Source organism: Bos taurus, chromosome 12, assembly GCF_002263795.3.
Source record: "Bos taurus isolate L1 Dominette 01449 registration number 42190680 breed Hereford chromosome 12, ARS-UCD2.0, whole genome shotgun sequence".
NCBI classification, from domain to species: Eukaryota; Metazoa; Chordata; class Mammalia; order Artiodactyla; family Bovidae; genus Bos; species Bos taurus.
The window spans coordinates 55,681,125-55,699,375 of NC_037339.1; the positions used below are offsets into that span (position 1 = coordinate 55,681,125).

At 37.2% G+C, this 18,251-nt stretch overlaps 1 pseudogene; it reads left to right on the top strand.

Moving 5' to 3' along the window:
• The first annotated feature begins 3,264 nt into the window (after nt 1-3,264).
• LOC112449166 (uncharacterized) lies at nt 3,265-3,359 on the top strand (annotated as a pseudogene).
• Nucleotides 3,360-18,251: the final 14,892 nt, after the last annotated feature.

An 18,251-nucleotide genomic window follows, 5' to 3' on the forward strand; every position in this document is an offset into this window, starting at 1 on the left:
TCTGTGTTCTTATATTGACTTATCACTTTCTACCCAAAATATATATGATCGTTTTCTGTTACTTACCTTAATTAACCTAACTTCCTATTCTGATAACCCATTTCAACCTTAGTAGACCTAGCTGCTGCTGCTCACCTAGCAATACTGATTTAATGATAGACACAGCGCCTAGGATTAAACCAAAGTTTACCAAGAGCCAAGTAGGTTTGATTTGCTGCTTCTTTTATTTAAGAGGCAACTTCAACTATCAATGGGCCATTAATCACAAAACACTACTGATGATTTACAAAGACATCTTGGTTAATTTCCTAATAACTTTGTCTTTATAGAGACTGGTTTTTAAAAATAAATAGTCTGATCTTAAAAAGAATTTCAAAATCCATGCATTTCTATGTAACAGTCATCCTACTTAAATGCTAACAAAATCTGTTTGTATGTAGATAAAAAATCAAAATTTGAAAATATTAACATATCAATTTATAATATAGTGTTACAAGTGAATTAAAGTATAAAATGAAAAAAAAATAAAGTATAAAATGAAGTCCTAACACCAATTTTTTTTTTCACTAGTTTATGATCTTCAGTTTCATGAAGCTTAAATCAAGATCCAAAATTATTTGGAATTGTAAAGAAGTTACAAACAAATGAACTGGTCTACTCCCAGAGATCATGAGTGTAATTGGAATTACTGACTCTCAGTAGAGAGTCATTCTGCATATATTCACTCTGTAGTTACAAGGTTGCAACCAGCTTCTGTGTAAGTTTTTGTCTAGACTTATAAAAACTTTCAATAAAGCCATGGAGACATTCAATTGCTTCCTGTCTCATGGAAAAAGTTGTAGAACCCAAGTCATGTTGCTTGTTATAAGGTGATTTCAGAGTTTGTGGCCTTTCTTTAGTGCTTCATCTGAATCGAAGAAAGAAAACCAGGAACTCTTACTATTAATAATACAGTGGAAGAATTGTCTAGAAAATTGGCATTGAGCAAGATTTTTTATCAACTATGAAAGTAGGCAAAGTAAATATTTTGTGATAAGAAACATCATTATGGAGCACAGACGGAATTTGGTACTTATCCATTCATTATGTGGTAGTATCTTCATAACTCTAAGAAGTAAAATTTCCATTGCAGTAATACTGAAAACATTCCAGTGATTCTGTCAACTCAAAATATCTATCCTCTATAATTATTATAACTTTTTCTGTGATATATTTTAAGTTGGCATATTTTCAGGTTAAAACAACATTTATACCACTGAAAAACTTACAAGAAACTTATTTCTGTATTGTAGAAGAGCTTTCACTTTACGTGTTGGACTTAATGTTTTTATTTTTCTGGAATAGTTACAACAGTTATAAAATATTTGAATCTTAATAGTTACCAGGATGAGTTAATATGGTAATTTAGAAATGCCCAGATGCACAGAGATCAGAGTTTAGAACGGTTGACATTGCTGCTTCTTCGATCTCCATTTAAAACAATGACGGGAGTGAGGCTATCAGAGGTTACAAAAGAACATCTTTAATAGGCCTATGTGTAAGGAATGAAAACAGAAGAATCTGTCTCAAAAGGTAGACAAAAAATCAAATGGGGAGACTGTGGAAGTTCAAGAAGAATTTTCAAGTTAAGAGCAAGGACAGATACAGAGTCAGAAAATAAAAAATTTAAATTAGGAAAGCAAAAATATTAACAGTACTGTATGCTGTTTAATAAGGCTGGATTCATCATCCAAACACAGGGTAAACATTTTTAGATGGATAGATAAAGAAGTAAGAATTGAATATCTTAATCCAGAGTCGCTTTCCCAAGCCAGTACCTTAGGACAAATAAGCAGGATAAACTGCAGGACGCTCGCCATGAGGACAGCAATTCAGTGATGCAGTGCTAATGTGCTGAGGAATCTGATCACATTTGAGTCCTAACTGCTCCTCCAGCCTGATGGTTACAAATAAATCAGTGAGCCAACCCCTGCCAATCAGCTCTTTACCATATATAAATGGCTTATTGTTCCTTTGTACTCTAAAACCTGGGCTTCCCAGGCGATGCTAGTGGTAAAGAATTCCCCTGCCAGTGCAGGTTAGACATTAGAGATGCTAGTTCTATCCCTGGGTCAGGAAGATCCCCTGAAAGAGGGCATGGCAACCTACTCCAGGATTCTTGCCAGGAGAAATGCCATGGACAGAGGAGCCTGGCAGGCTGCAGCCCACAGGGTCGCACAGAGCTGGACACAACAGAAGCGACTTAGCACGTACACACTCAAAAAGCTATGAAAAAAAACTGTGTATATTCAATATAAATGTTAAGATAAACCAATTAAAATTCACTAAATTATTTTTGAAAATATTTCTTGAGTTTCTAGTATCTGTTGGGTATCATATAAGATTCAAATTGTCAACATTGTAACACAAGAATTAATTAATATTTAGCTGTAATGCTAGACAGACTTTTTATTCAATCAGACACTGGTAATAACTATTAATATTCACTTTGGAAGATGTTACTGTGACTTCAGAGAGGCAGGGCTGAGCCAGCTGTGAATATTTGTTCAATCTTGTTAATAAACGGAAACAAAGACATTCCAATATATAGATTAATTCATAAAACAAAGCTGTGTAGGGCTGACCAAACTGGGCAGAGTCAGGCATGCTGAAAGCACATTTCAGATATGTTAACTAATACATAGTAGAAAAGTGTTTTATCAGATGTACGATATAAATGTATCTAAGAACGTGACTGAAAGAGAACTTCCATCCTTTAAAGATTGGTGTAAACACCATCTCCACACAGGACTTTCCTGAGCCCATCTGGATTTAATCTTTTCCTCCCCAGTGATTTATCCTAACTCTGGTATGACAATTATTACTCTCTATTATGGCCCAACTCCTATGCTGGACTGTCATTTTTTTTTTTTTAAGTACTCTCTATAATAGCCAGAACTATGCCTCTTGTCCTAGAAGTATCTAAGTACTTTTTTATAATTGAAAAAAACACATTGAAATTTATTTGGTGCCTACTATTTCCATAAATTAGATGATGAAACTTCTTTCTAAAAAGCTCCTTTTCATTTAAAAGCACAGATTTTAAAGCTATCTTGCAAATATTTTCTGTCTTGCTTTTACAGTGAGCAATAAAATGTTTTATCAATAAATTTTATTCTATCCTTATGTCCTCAATATTTAAGCCAAATACATAACAAATGGTATCAATCAATATAAAATAATTTCATACACTGACCACTGATAAATATAAGTCAAAATAAGCTGGTGCTGGCTTGGGCAGCACATATATTAAAATTGGAGCAATACAGAGAAGATTAGCATGGCATATAAAATAGATAACTAATGAGAACCTAGTGTATAGCACAGGGAACTCTACCTGGTGCTCTGTGGTGACCTAAGTGGGAAGGAAATCCAAAAGTGAGAGGATGTATTTTATACATATGACTGATTCACTCTGCTGTGCAGAGGAAACTGACACGGCAGTGTAAAGCGATGTTACTCAAAAAAAAAAAAAAAAAAAAAAAGCCTGGGTAAGATTATAACAAACAAAATACACTTACAATGGATGTCTAGCTTTCCCTTGTGGACAATGTATACCAGAATCATTTCCCAGGAGGCCTCATTAGGTGACATTTGTCAACTTAATGAAGTTGTAAAGGTCCAGGGTATATGGTAGTCAGCTCTGAAGTTTTGACACATGTGAAAGATGTATTTTTCACTATAGTGTGCCATGAACTAAGGACCCAAGGGTGATGTATATATAATTCTAGTATATTAATTTTCAAAAATAAGTTATGGCCAAGCCAACTTGCTTGGATGGGGCCTTCCCAATCTCAATTTATCTGACTGTTCATTTAATAGAAAACATGTTTGTTGTCTTTTTATAATCCCAATATTTCACTGGCTAATCAACATATAAAGTCAGAGCGTATCCCCAAGAGTAGTCAAGTTCATCCTACCTTCCTATTATCTAAAATTTACTGGATTCTCATGGGCTTCCCAGGAGGCACTAGTGGTAAACAACTCTCTTGCCAATACAGGAGATGTAAGAGACATGGTTCTGTCACTGGGTTGGGAAGATCTGGAGAAGGGCATGGCAACCCTCTCCAGTATTCCTGCCTGGAGAATCCCATGGACAGAGGAATCTGGCAGGCTACTGCCCATAGGATTGCAGAGTTGGACACAACTGAAGTGACTTAGCATGCATGCATGCATCAGTTTCTCATAAAATCATACTTAACACTAAAGATTTTGAGATAAACAGAGTGTAGGAAAACCTCAAACTCATAGAGAAAGACAGTAGAAAAGCAGTTACCAGGGGTTGGAAGTGGGTGAAATTGGGAGTGATTGGTAAAAGGATATAAACTTTCAGTTACAAGATAAATAAATTCTGAGGATCCAATATATAACGTGTTGACTATAGTTGGTCAACTATAACACTGTATTGCATAATTGAAATTTGTTAAGACAGTAGAACTTAAACTCATAAGATAAATATGTGAGCTGATGAATGTGTTAACTTCATTGTGGGAATTTTTTTCACAATATGTATGTATATCAAATCATCACATTACATACTTTAAATTTCTTGCACTTTTAGAAATTTTCATCCCTGAGTCATTAGAAAAGAACAAAGAAAGAAGACGTGTGAAGGGTGGGGAGAAAGGTGATGAAATAAAAAGAAGGAAATTCAAGACTGGCTATACGCCCTTCCTTATTATCTTCTGTCCATCTATTTTCAGTATGATATCACGATGTTTTTACATAATTATTTTGACTGTGCATTTCTGCATATATTTAAATACAGAATTTATATTACATAAACTTTCCCTGGTGAAAGTTGATGTATGGTACAAAGTTTCAGTTATGCAGGAAGGTGACCTAGATGGGTGGGATGGAGGGGTTTGGGAGGGAGGTCCAAGAGGGAGGGGATACATATACACATATAGCTGATTCCCTTTGTTGTACAGCAGAAGCCAACACCACACTGTAAAGCAACTATACTCCAATTAAAATAAAAAGATGAGCTCCATTGTATAGCATGGGGACTAATAGTAAACAACACTGTACTTGAACAATTTTTAAGAGGGTAAATTTTATATTAGGTATGTGTATCACCTCCCCCCACAATGTGATAATAATAAACACAAAAGGAGGAAACTGCCTTATGATCCAGCAATCCCACTGCTGGGCATACACACTGAGGAAACCAGAAGGGAAAGAGACACGTGTACCCCAATGTTCATCGCAGCACTGTTTATAATAGCCAGGACATGGAAACAACCTAGATGTCCATCAGCAGATGAATGGATAAGAAAGCTGTGGTACATATACACAATGGAGTATTACTCAGCCATTAAAAAGAATACATTTGAATCAGTTCTAATGAGGTGGATGAAACTGGAGCCTATTATACAGAGTGAAGTAAGCCAGAAGGACAAACACCAATACAGTATACTAACGCATATATATGGAATTTAGAAAGATGGTAACGATAACCCTGTGTACGAGACAGCAAAAGAGACACTGATGTATAGAACAGGCTTATGGACTCTGTGGGAGAGGGAGAGGGTGGGAAGATTTGGGAGAATGGCATTGAAACATGTGAAATGTCATGTATGAAACGAGATGCCAGTCCAGGTTCAATGCACGATGCTGGATGCTTGGGGCTGGTGCACTGGGACGACCCAGAGGGATGGTATGGGGAGGGAGGAGGGAGAAGGGTTCAGGATGGGAAACACATGTATAATTTTTTTTTAATTAAAGAACAAAAAAAGAACAAAAAAAAAAAAATAAATAAAAGAAAAACAAAAAAAAAAAAAAAGGAGGAAACTTTTGGATTTGATGGATATGTTTATGGCAATAGACTGTGGTGATGGTTTCACAGGTATATTCATCTCCAAACCCATCAGGTTATAAGATTTACATTAAATATGTACAAGTGTTTTGTATCAGTTATACCTCAATAAAGTGGGTAAATTTTTCTAAAATATAGGGATGATTCCAGACTCAGATCTCTGAGTCTGCAAATAGGTCTTATTCAGGAGAAGCAGAGACACACCAGGTATCCCTGAGACGCTGCAGGGTGCAGGAATGTGTACACAGAGCTCACAGGTAAGAGTCGTCCCTTTGAAGGTTCTCTGCAGCCCCTCAGCTGTGTCCCCTGCCCTTGCCACTCCCTGCTCTGTTGCCTTTTATTGGTCAGGCCTCTAGTCTTGGTCCCTCACCAGCTTCATTTAACCATCTTGGACATTGCCAAGGGAAGATTTGGGCATGATGGAGAGGTTATGGGTAGGGGAGAGGTTTGAGAAGACAAAATTTGAGAACCAGATTTGGCAATGTTCAGGATGTAAGTATTTCCGATTTTATTAATTTTATTTATTTACTTTGGTTTTTATCCCAACACTACTAATCCCTCCTGTAAGAACCTCCAGCTGACATCTTCTGATGGAATTGGTGACTTCTGCAAATGCAGCCAAGTTGGTAAAATCTGAAGTTATATTATTTATTACTGATTTAATCTTCAAAAAATCAATTCAATTCACTAAAAAGGGTTTTTGGTGGAGGGATGCTAAAAACCGGATGCTAAATCAGATACAGGAGACATTCAGTCACTCACAGAGATCTATTTTGATTTTTTTTTAATGCATTCCTTGAATTGAGAAGAAGGAAAAAAAGAACTTACGTATATGTTTCAGACTGCTCATATTGGAGTTGGGAATTGTGTTAACACTGAACAACCAATTAACAAATCGATTGACCTGCTTATGGTATTCCATATGCAGTGCATGTCAAGATTGTGTAAATACTATCTTAGATAAATGTATGTGTGTGGGGAGCAATCTGTTCCTTTTAAGGGTTAAAGCTGTTCAGAATTCCGCCAAAGTGGTATAGCTTGTCTAATGTAAGTTAAGAGACAACACTAAGTATTTAATAAAGGGATTCATTCAACCTGTGTAAACAAGTATTGGAGAACATTCATATGCAGTTAAAATCTGTGATTTGAAACTAAAGTAAAATTTTCAGTTTTCACCCGTGATGTCGAAATAAGGTAGGATAAATTAGACCAGAAAAATATTCTACTGCATCTACATATTATAAACATGTAGATTAATCTATATATTTCATACAAACATATTAAAAATAAAATGTGAATATTCTTTTACCACCTTGATTCATATTTATATTTTATCTTCCTACTCCCAGTCTTCAATTCCCCATTCATGAAAATTTTGGAGAAAAATAAAGACATTTTTATTTCCTTCATATAGTCCAGATTCTCTATTAGGATGCATTGTATGTATTCCCTGAATAAACTCTCACAGGGACCCTGATAGAAAAGGAACTATTCCAATTTTTTCCATATGAGAAAACAGAGACACAAAAATAAGTAGAAACAGACTTATGCATATCACTAACAAGTTTAAGATTTGGAAGTAGAAAGCTGTTTGACACGACTCTTAACAATGGTGATCTTTTCTATTGGTACAATCTTATTTTGAAAACCTCTAGCCAGAATTTATTCCCTTGATTTAAAAAAGTCTGATGACTCTCAACTCCCTATTCCTAGGAAGTTTAAATTCCTTAACGTGGCGTTCAGTATTCTCTTCAATTTAGTTCCTTCCATGTTTTCTACTTAAGTCTCCCAACTTTTCTTCACTTGCTTTACTATCAGTTCAGTATGGACTACTTGACATTTGCTTAAAAGTCTCAGTTTTTTCTTCCTCTGTTTAATGGTTCACACTGTTTATTCTTAATTGGATTATTTTCTCTCTCTACTTATATTTGTTGAAATCCTATGTATCATTCAAGTCTTAGGATAAATATCACTTCTTCTGTAAAGCCGCTCTCTCTCTTTCTTAGCCAAGCATTCATAAACCATTGCTTACACCTCTGGTATAGAACATGGGCAGTCTGACCCTAGGCTGCAGTTATTTGTGCATCTGTCTTAGCTCATTCATCAGACTCTTCAAGGGAAGAAACCCCTCTTTATACTTTCCACAGTGCCTGGAATAGATCTAGGTACAAGGGAGATGCAATAACCATCCCTTGAATAAGTGAATTAAAGTGATAGACAACTGAAGAGTTAGATGTTATGCTTTATTAGGTGGGATCCTTTTGCTGTAGATTCTCATAGAACTTTTCAAAACTGATAAAATGAAACTTGCTCACAATAGAATCTCCAAATGTTATCCCCAGGATAGGCTCTGGAATAGTAATATAGAAACCTTCTTGGAAACCCTTGGAAACCATTCCAAGATGTCAAAGATCCTTGATTCAAAAACAATGATGATGACATTAATATGGAAAACACATGCGGTAATTAAGGATGGATAGGTACGTGTGCGTATACTATGTTAGATTTTTTTTTTTTTGAATTGATAAACCTACATACCAAAGAATAAAACCTGTTTGTGACACATAATGTTAAGATAATTTGTCAGTAACACATGCATTGCTAAATGTTATAACAGTAAAAAATATTATAAGTTAATGCACCCATGGGTCATTCAACTCAGCTGGCAATACACCTGAATAAAAAGGGAGAGCTGGGCTTAATCTCCAAGCCTGTCATTTATTTCTTTCACACAAAAAGTATGGGACACAGGTGGCCAGAAGTCAAAGATCATACTCTGTCTGAATGCTTCATAAGGCACAGTACAAATGTATGGATCCTGCTGGGTGAAATCAAAAAGTCACTAGAACGGGGTACCATTTTAGTGACCCAGGTCAAAGGCCATACTGCTTTTGGTGTTTTACAAATGTTTGACAGATTAAATACCCACCTCCTAGGGATAACAAATAGGCCATGGAGCTAAAAGTATTCATAAGCATTAAAGCTTCATTCAGAATTCTCCTTTCGAAGGATGTAGGTCACAAGGATTAGTAATATGGTTACAAAAATTTTTTCCTGTTGTTGAAAAATTACACTCTGGACAATATCCCTGAGTGTACTTATAGGTCACCCAATATGAAGACTAGAAAAATAGAAAAGAGTTTAAAAATAAAAAAGCAATGGTTACACCTAGACCTGTACTTTCCTGAAATGCAGCATAACCCTTTCAGGATATTTTCATATTTCATCATACATTTTTTTATTGAACGAAGTGTCATTTTATCACTGATTTACGTAAATTATACTGCTGACTTTCAGCACTTTTTATAGGTCACTATCTCTAGAAAGTTGACCTGTTATAAGATATGTTTGACAAACAACCCCTGGTGCTATCAGGACAATAATGTGTGGAAAAGTGTTTTATACCTAGTGTTATAAAATGCTCTGAAATTAAGGCATTATTATTATTTAACACGATATCTCCTTATGATTTCTTGAACTCTTATGACAGTATGCCCCCAAAGTTAGTGCTGCTGTATGCCTCTCTCTTTTTCGGTGTTCCTTTACAATTTGAAAATAATCATTTAGTTTCCTTTGTGGCTTTATGTAAACCAATGGTTTCATTTACTCGAAGTTAGAATCACCTGAAGGGATTGTTCCAACACAGACTACTGGCCCCCACCCCAGAATCAAATTAAAATTTTTTTTCAGCTTTATTGAGGTATAATTGACAAACATTGGATATACAAAAGTTGTAGAACACAATGATGATGGTTTCATATCAATTGTGAAATGATCACTGCGATCAAGCTAATAGGCATTCACGACCTCACACAGTTACCTTTTTTCCCCTTCATCCCTCTGTCCCTCTCTCCTCTGGCAACAAACACTTTGTTCTCTGTGTCTATGAGTCGGCTTCTAGTTTGGTTTGTTCATTTGTTTTGTTTTCCTTGAGATTCCACAGAACTTTCTACTGAGTAGTGGGGTCCAAGCACTGGCATTTCTAACATGCCCAAAGGATGCAGATGCTGCCGGTCCAGAGAACCCACATAGGATCCACTGACATAAACAACCTGCCATCATAACAGCTTTGTTTCCTTTAATCCTGACTCCTAGAAGATCTACATGTGTGTGTGCTCAGTTCTGTCCAACTTTTGGTGAACATATGGATGGTAGCCCGCCAGGCTCTTCTGTCCATGGGATTTCCCAGGCAAGAATACTGGAGTGGGCTGCCATTCCCTTTTCCAGGGGATCTTCCCAACTCAGGGATCGAACCCATGTCTCTTGCATCTCCTGCACTGGCAGGTGGGTTCTTTACCACTGAGCCACCAGAGAAGCGCCAAGAAAGAGCTACAAGCCCAATAAACCTTCAAGTTAGTAAGAGGTGGGCAGCTGATTCTGAGAAACATGATTAACTAAAGCTCCACTCAGGTGCTGTGCAACTATATCTGGATGGATGACCAGATATTGTGTGAGGACATAAAATACTAAAAGAAGAAGCAAATTGAGCTTTAGAATTAATAGTTGTGATGAACTCTGTTATTTTTGAACGTCTTCCCATGATTTGCATATTATCAGCAACCCGAGCTGAGTGTGGGTTTGCCTCAGAACTACACTATAAATCATCAGAGGTAGGTTTAATAGTCATTACCAACGCTTGTGTTCCACACTGAAATGTCTTTGTCTGCTTACTTTCTCCTCTTCCTTTGCATTCCACTGATCATCAATCACAAAAGCAGCTTGGCCATTTCTCTCTGTCTTGCCTCAGTGAACTCTGACTTTCCTTGACCATTAACCCCTAACTGGAATGCACATGGCCTGGGACACCTCTGTGGGCCCCTATTCACCTCTCCCAGTGAGCCTGCCTTCCTGGCACTGAGCCGCAAGGCAATATTTTCCATCTGTTGAATGAAGAGCATGACACAGCCAGTTGGATAGGGTTTTGGAGTCCACAGCAAACCAACGATGCACAACTCACTTTTATTTCACAAGCCTGTGGGAGCCCAACGAGATAAGGGGCCTTTCTGCTAGGCTGAACACAGAGCCTGGCATTCAGAAACAAATTCTCCTTCCTGAAACACTCAATATGGTTTTTATTCAAGCCAGAAACATTGTGGGTTGGAATAATCTAAGGATGAATCTAATCGGAAGTTATCTTGAAATGTGTGAGTAAGCTTCTCTTTCATACACCAGCTGTTTCCTTTCCATTGAATGTTTACTGGATGGCGGATCAGCCAGTCTTTATTATGCAGTAGCGGGGAAATTTTGTCTGTTCCAAAAAGAACCTCCAAGGCCTTTCAAGGAGTAGAGAGGAAGAATGGTTCATCCTGAGTTCAGACAAATTAGTGGGGGGTGGGGGAGGAGGAGGAGGAGGAGAGACTGATAAAATCACATCCTCAAATTAGGGAATATTTTTCTTTATAAGTATTTTTTTTAAATGTTTTAGTCACAACTGCTAGTTCTCACTATCAGAATATGTGATGCAATATTGTTAAAATAGCATTGCTAAGGATACAAAAATAATTCCCCCCAAGCATTTAAAAATATAGGACTTGTAATAAATGTTGATATATAAACTTTCTTAATTTACACATTGGAGGAGAAAAATTAGGTGTTAGGTATTATTAATAGTATCATTATCTTTAAAAATCAAAATGCGGAGAAATAATCTTGGTAAAGGAAAAAATGATATGTAATGATGTTTACTTGTTCAACACATTCTGACCCCATGGACTATACAGTCCATAGAATTCTCCAGGCCAGAATACTAGAGTGGGTAACCTTTCTCTTCTCCAGGGGATCTTCCCAACCTAGAGATCAAACCCAGGTCTCCTGCACTACAGGTAGATTCTTTACTAGCTGAGCCACAAGGGAAGCCCAAGAATACTGGAGTGGGTAGCCTGTCCCTTCTCCAGCAGATCTTCCCAACCTAGGAATTGAACCAGGGTTTCCTGCATTGCAGGTGGATTCTTTACCAACTGAGCTATCAGGGAAGCCCTCCAAACATGTCAGTTGCTCTTTAAGAATTGAATTATACTTCTTGGTGTGGTTTTTCAAGTTTCTTCATGACTACACCCAAATTCTCTCCAGTCAAACAATACTCATATTAAAGATCCAAAATATTCTGACTTTTTTTCTGTTTTCTCTGTCTGAAATTCCCTTTACTATCAATTTTGCATATTAAAATTCAAGCTACAGACAATACTCTAATTATTTAATCTTTCTAAATCTTCCTTCTTTCATTAATACCCATCCCTCTGGAAATAATCACATTTTAATGATTTTGTGCTGTGGATGGCATTTGTGTCTCTTCTTGATGACAATGCTGGGTGCAACTACACAGTAGCTATATTTTATTCCACCTGCACTGCCTTTAGACTCTGTGCTAGGTATTATACATGTGTTACTTCATTTTATTTCTACAGCAACTTTTTGAAGTTAATATTAGTGATATTATCTTCATTTACAAATAAGAAAACAGAGTTCAAAAAGGCTGAGACACTTGCTCAATGATGCTATGTGGTCAAAGTGGAATTTAAACTTGAATGTGCCTGATTAAAAAAGTTCAATTTTGGGAGGCAGAAGACCTAAACAGATATTTCTCAGAAGAAGACATACAGACCGTCAATAGGCTCATGTAAGATGCTCACCTTCCCTAATTACTAGAGAAATGCAAATGAAAGGTAACTGAGGTACCACCTCACACAGGTCAGAGTGTGCGTGTCCTCAGTTGCTCAGTTGTGTCTGACTCTTGTGATCCTATGGACCAAAGTTCACCAGGCTTTTCTGTCCACGGGATTTCCAGGCATGAATACTGGAGCGGGTTACCATTTCCCCCTCTTCCCAACCCAGGGACTGAACCCAAGTCTCTGGCATCTCTTGCACTGGCAGGTAGGTTCTTTACCACTGAGCCACCTGGGAAGCCCACAGGTCAGAATAGCCATCATTCAAAAGTCTACAGATAATAAAGGATGGAGAGGTTTTGGAGAAAAGGGAACCCCCCTACACTGTTATAGGAATATAAAGTGGTGCAGTCACTATGGTGAATAGTATGGAGGGTCCTTTAAATACAATATGATTTTGCAATCCCTTTCCTGGGTATATATCCAGAGAAAACTATAATTCGAAAGAAACACGCACCCAAATTTTCAAAGCAGCACTACTTACAATAGCAAGACATGGAAGCAACCTAAATGTTCATCAACAGATGAATGGATAAAGAAGATGTGATACAAGTACACAATGAAATATTATTCAGCCACAAAAAAAGAAAAAAGTGAAATGATGCCATTTGCAGCAATATGGATGGATCTAGAGGTTATCACACTAAGTGAGGTAACTCAGAAAGACAATAACAAATACTATATAATATCACTTATATACAAATCTAAAATGTGACACAAATGAATTCATTTATGAAACAGAAAAAGACTTATATAGAAAACAAACTTATGGTTACCAAAGGGTCTAGCGGGTAGGGGACGGGTAAATTAGGAGTTTGATATTAGCAGATACAACTACTATCTATAAAATAGATATGCAAAAGGGACCTACTCTATATCACAGGTACTATATTCAATATCCTGTAATAAACCATAATGGAAGGAAAATACAAAAAAGAATATATACACATGTATAACTGAACCACTTTCCTGTACCCCAGAAACAACTTTGTGAATCAAGTATGATTCAATGAAAAAATTAAAAAGCCCAATTTTCTTTTTCTCTGTTCTAGTTTTGTGGGTGTTTTTGTGGAGATGCAGCAACTACAAAGTCTGATCTAATCTCTCTAGATTTCAATGCATCTGGTTTGGTACTGATACTGCCAATGAATTTTATAGGACTAAATCAAATCTACAAAAACTTGGTCAAATTTATAGAAAATGGAATATAAAACTGCTATTGGTTTTGTTCAGATATGTGTCTCAGATTCTACAATTGCTACCTATGAAATTCCAGAATACACACTCAAAGGACTCAGGCATGTAAGGTTTATATGTGCATGTATAAATGTGTGGTATAATCATCCACCGATTTTCAGATAAAAGACAATGTATTCCTTTAACATCTGTCACTCACTTTCACTCTTTTATTGAATTCTTTATGCTACTTTTGGTAGTTAAATAGAATATGAATTTTTACCTGTTAAACAACCTTCATTTTGTTAATACTTGGTTAGGAATAGGCATTTCTTACACAGGAGAACTATACAGAGAAGATCCAAATGACCCAGATAACCACGATGGTGTGATCACTCACCTAGAGCCAGACATCCTAGAATGAGAAGTCAAATGGGACTTAGGAAGAAGCATCACTATGAACAAAGCTAGTGGAGGTGATGAAATTCCAGCTGAGCTATTTCAAATCCTAAAGGATGATGCTATGAAAGTTCTGCTCTCAATATGCCAGGAAATTTGGAAAACAAAGCAGTGGCCACAGGACAGGAAAAGTCAATTTTCATTCCAATCCCAAATAAGGGCAATACCAAACAATGTTCAAACTACCACACAATTGCACTCATTTCACATGCTACCAAGGTAATTCTCAAAGTCCTTCAAGTAAGGCTTAAACAATATGTGAACCAAGAACTTCCAGATGTACAAACTGGACTGAGAAAAGACAGAGGAACCAGAGATCAAATTGCCAACATCTGTTGGATCATAGAAAAAGCTAGAGATTCCAGAAAAACATCTAATTCTGCTTCATCGACTACAGTAAAACCTTTGACTGTGTATATCACAACAAACTGTGGAAAATTCTTAAAGAGATGGGAATATCAGACCACCTTACTTGCCTCCTGAGAAATCTGTATGCAGGTCAAGAAGCAACAGTTAGAATTGGACATGGAACAACAGACTGGTTCCAAATTGGGAAAGGAGTACGTCAAGGCTGAATATTGTCACCCTGTTTATTTAGCTTATATGCAGAGTACATCATGAGAAATGCTGGGCTGGATGAAGCACAAGCTGGAATCAAGGTTGCCGAGAGAAATATCAATAACCTCAGATATGCAGGTGACACCACCCTTATGGCAGAAAGCGAAGTGGAATTAAAGAGCCTCTTGATGAAGGTGAAAGAGGAGAGTGAAAAAGCTAGCTTAAAACTCAACATTCAGAAAACTAACATCGTGGCATCTGGTGCCATCACTTCATGGCAAATAGGTGGGGATATAATGGAAACAGTGACAGACTTTATTTTCTTGGGTTCCAAAATCACTGCAGATAGTTACTGCAGCCATGAAATTAAAAGATGCTTGCTCCTTGGAAGAAAAGCTATGATCAACCTAGATGGCACATTAAAAAGAAGAGACATTACTTTGCCAACAAAGATCTGTCTATTCAAAGCTATGGTCTTTCCAGTAGTCATGTATGAATGTGAGAGTTGGACAATAAAAAAGGCTGAGCACCAAAGAATTGATACTTTCGAACTGTGGTGTTGAAGTAAACTCTTGAGAGTCCCTTGGACAGCAAGGAGATCCAACCAGTCCATCCTAAAGGAAATAAACCCTGAGTATTCACTGGAAGGACTGAGGCTGAAGCTGAAACTTCAATACTTTGGCCACCTGATGGGAAGAACTGACTCATTGGAAAAGACTCTGATGCTGGGAAAGACTGAATGCAGGAGGAGAAGGGGATGACAGAGGATGAGATGGTTGGATGGCATCACCGACTCAATGGACATGAGTTTGAACAAACTCTGGGTGATGGTGAAGGACAGGGAAGCCTGGTGTGCTGCAGTCCATGGGGTCACAAAGAGTTGGACATGACTGAGTGACTGAACTACAACAGGCATTTGTTTGCGTATTGTTATGCTATGCATAACCCCCAAGACTGTAGCCCTCCAGGTTCCTCTGCCTATGGAATTTTCCAGCCTAGTATACTGAAGTGGATTGCCTATTCCTACTCCAGGGGTTCTTCCTAACCCAGGGATTGAACCCACATCTCCTGCATCTCCTGCATTGGCAGGCGGATTCTTTACCACTGTGCCACTTTGGAAGCATTTTCACCCTTAGTGTTTTCGTGAATTGTTTTATGAAACTTTTGGGAGATTTATTTGCAATAAGCTTTGAGCCATGTTCCTTCTAAACAAGTAAGACCAAGATCTTTGATATTTAAATATACTAAAGAAGAATACTTATGGAAAGTAACTCACCAAGTATAACTTTGAACCAAAGAAATGTTATAAACTTTTCTCTATTCAAGGTCTATATCAGAACATATTGCCTCCCAGCCTATAATCAATTATGATTATGGTTACATAGACACATTTTTTTTTTTTAGTTTTCTGATTGTTGAGTTTTTTTTTTTTAATTTTATTTTATTTTTAAACTTTACATAATTGTATTAGTTTTGCCAAATATCAAAATGAATCCAACATAGACACTTTATACATTTATTTGTCCTATCTGATTAACAAAAATGTATCTTTACCTATCGCAGTGTAACAGGATGTGTATATGTGTGTAAGAAGCAAAGGTATTGGATTAACTGTAGAAAAATTCACAGTCTTTTGTTTCTCCTCTACTTTAAAATGTCACAAAATTTACATAGACCAAAGTTTAGTATCCTTCCAAATATAAATTTTTACATTGTCACTTGATAATAAAATGCTTATATACAGATGCAGTCTACCATTAAAAAACTCATAGTCTATTTTGTGTACATATGTAATTACTGAAAGAAATAAAACATTCTGCCTCCAATCTCCCTCACTTCCAAACTACCCTTTGTTGTCATTTAGAGGAGTTTTTCTAAAATGGAAACAAGAATATAACATGTTCTTACCTGAAGTCCTTCACACACTCCATGACTCATGATAAAGTTCAAATTTGTTGGCTTATCCCTCCAAATAGCTTTTTTTTTTAAAAAATTTATTTTTAATTGAAGGATAATTGATTTACAATATTGTGTTGGTTTCTGCCAATCCATCATCATGAATCAGACATAGGTATACATATGTCCCCTCCCTCTTGAACCCCTCTCCCACCCCTCTACGTTGTCATGGAGCCCCAGTTTGAGTTCCCAAGTCATACAGCAAATTCGCACTATCAATTTTACATATGATAGTGTATATGCATCCATGCTACTCTCTCCATTTGTCCAGCCCTCTCTCCCCTCAACCCCCCGTGTCCATAAGTCTGTTCTCTATGTCTGTGTCTCCATTGCTGCCCTGAAAATAGGTTCAACAGTACAATTTTTCTAGATTCCATATATATGTGTTAATACACAATATTTGTTTTTCTCTTTCTGACTTATTCACTCTGTATGCTGCTGCTAAGTAGCTTCAGTTGTGTGTGACCCCATAGACGGCAGCCCACCAGGTTCCCCCATCCCTGGGATTCTCCAGGCAAAAATACTGGAGTGGGTTGCCATTTCCTTCTCCAATGCATGAAAGTGAAAAGTCAAAGTGAAGTCGCTCAGTCATGTCCGACTCTTAGCGACCCCATGGACTGCAGCCCACCAGCCTCCTCCATCCATGGGATTTTCCAGGCAAGAGTACTGGAGTGGGGTGCCATAGGTCCATGCAAAAAAACTGACTCCTTAGAAAAGACACTGATGCTGGGAAAGATTGAAGGGAGGAGAAGAAGGGGACGACAGAAGATGAGATGGTTGGGTGGCATCACCAGCTCGATGGAGATGAGTTTGAGCAAGCTCCAGGAGCTGCTGATGGACAGGGAAGCCTGGCGTCCTGCAGTTCATGGATTCGCAAAGAGTTGGACATGATTCAGTGACTGAACTGACAGGTCCAAATTGTATTTGACATTGTTCCTCCCTACATCTCTAGCCTTAAACAAGAAGACATAGATCTTTTTATTTTCTGAATTAACCACTTTATTTGGGAGAATCTGGAGATAGTTAACCAAGGAAGTGATGTGAAAAAACTCTTAAAGAAGAGATGGACATTGACAAGTAGAGGGAAAAAGGGGTGCGGCTAAGTGTGGAGGGTGTGAGGTGTTACAGGCCAGGGCAAAGGATGAGAGCCAGGGAGGCGTGGGTTGCCAGGAGCAGAGGAAGAGTTTACAATGAGAATAAATGTAACTGTGAACTAGAATCTGGATAAAGGATGGAAGTTGCTACTTTTTAAATTCACAAATGGTTCCTAGATTTTTAGAATTAGAAAGGGTCTCAGAAATTGAAGAGAGGAGATGAAAAAGAAAGGAGAAAAAAGTAAGCTTAGTCCTCTAATACAACTCAGCTTTACAATTTTATTCTACACTAACTATATTTCAGCAAAATTATTTTTCTGCTAGTAATAAATCCACCCAACGTTATTACACATTTAATTACCAAGTTAGATCCTGAAGCACATAGAAATCATTTCACATTCAATACTATTAAGCCATCATTATTTCACATGTAATACTAAACAGTTAATAAATGGAGTCCTAGGTAGATGTACCCTTAATTCTTATGGT